The sequence below is a fragment of the Haplochromis burtoni genome, unplaced genomic scaffold (genome assembly GCF_018398535.1).
Source record: "Haplochromis burtoni strain Fernald_Lab_line unplaced genomic scaffold, NCSU_Asbu1 Contig_807, whole genome shotgun sequence".
NCBI classification, from domain to species: Eukaryota; Metazoa; Chordata; class Actinopteri; order Cichliformes; family Cichlidae; genus Haplochromis; species Haplochromis burtoni.
In genome coordinates, this window is record NW_024583168.1 from 40,728 (window position 1) to 41,646 (window position 919).

Genomic DNA, 919 nt, shown 5'->3' on the forward strand with positions numbered 1-919 from the left:
TATCTCTGAGTGCATCACAGAGGAGAAGTATAAGAGAGCAGAGGATATAGCAGAGTAAAAAATTATATTTAGCTACAGCAAGAGCATATGGTTTTGGGTGGAAAACTCAAGACTTCATTAGTCATCTAATTACTCCATTATGAAGCAAGGTAAGACCCGCAGCGGAGAATTTTGCCATCATTAAGTACTTCATGGTTTCTGTTTTAAGAACAGCGTTTCAGGAAGCTGTGATTTAACCTTTTGGCTATGAGTGAAAGCTGGAAGAACTATTAAAACAAACAAAAAAAGACAAGAAGTATAAAAAGACAGGCAGTAAAGCCTTCCTAGTAAACCCGTAATATGCTGGAAAATGGCGCAGGCGGGTAAAACTTACAGGGGGAAAATCTACATTTAACACACACAGCCAGTGAGAAAGGGGAAAAAAACAAACACAGGATAATATGAAGTAAAATACCCTGAAATAAACCGCAGACTGTCTCCTCGCAGTTCCCAGTGGCCCTGTTACTTTATACTGAAGCGTCCAGGCGACGAGTGATGATTATAGGTCCCCAGGGAGATCTAGGGGGTACTCCCTAATTGATTGTCATGAAAGGCTCTAATTGAATTGAGAAGCGGTGGGGAACGAGACACCACACAGTCTGTTTGATGCCTGGTGACTTGTTTAAAATGCCTCCAGGCAGCTGCTCCACTATAAAGAGTGCAGGGAGATTTATAATGGAATTCTTTTTATTTTTCACATTAACTTTAACTGAGGTCATCTTCATATTAGCCAAAATGCTACTTTTACACTATAGATGCCAGGACTTGTGCTTTAAAATCTATTATTTGTGTCACTTGCTTTGCCCTCAGGTGTTTTTTCTTTTGTTTTTTTTAATGCAAAAACCTTACCTTCTTGTTTTGTCTCATATATATATATATA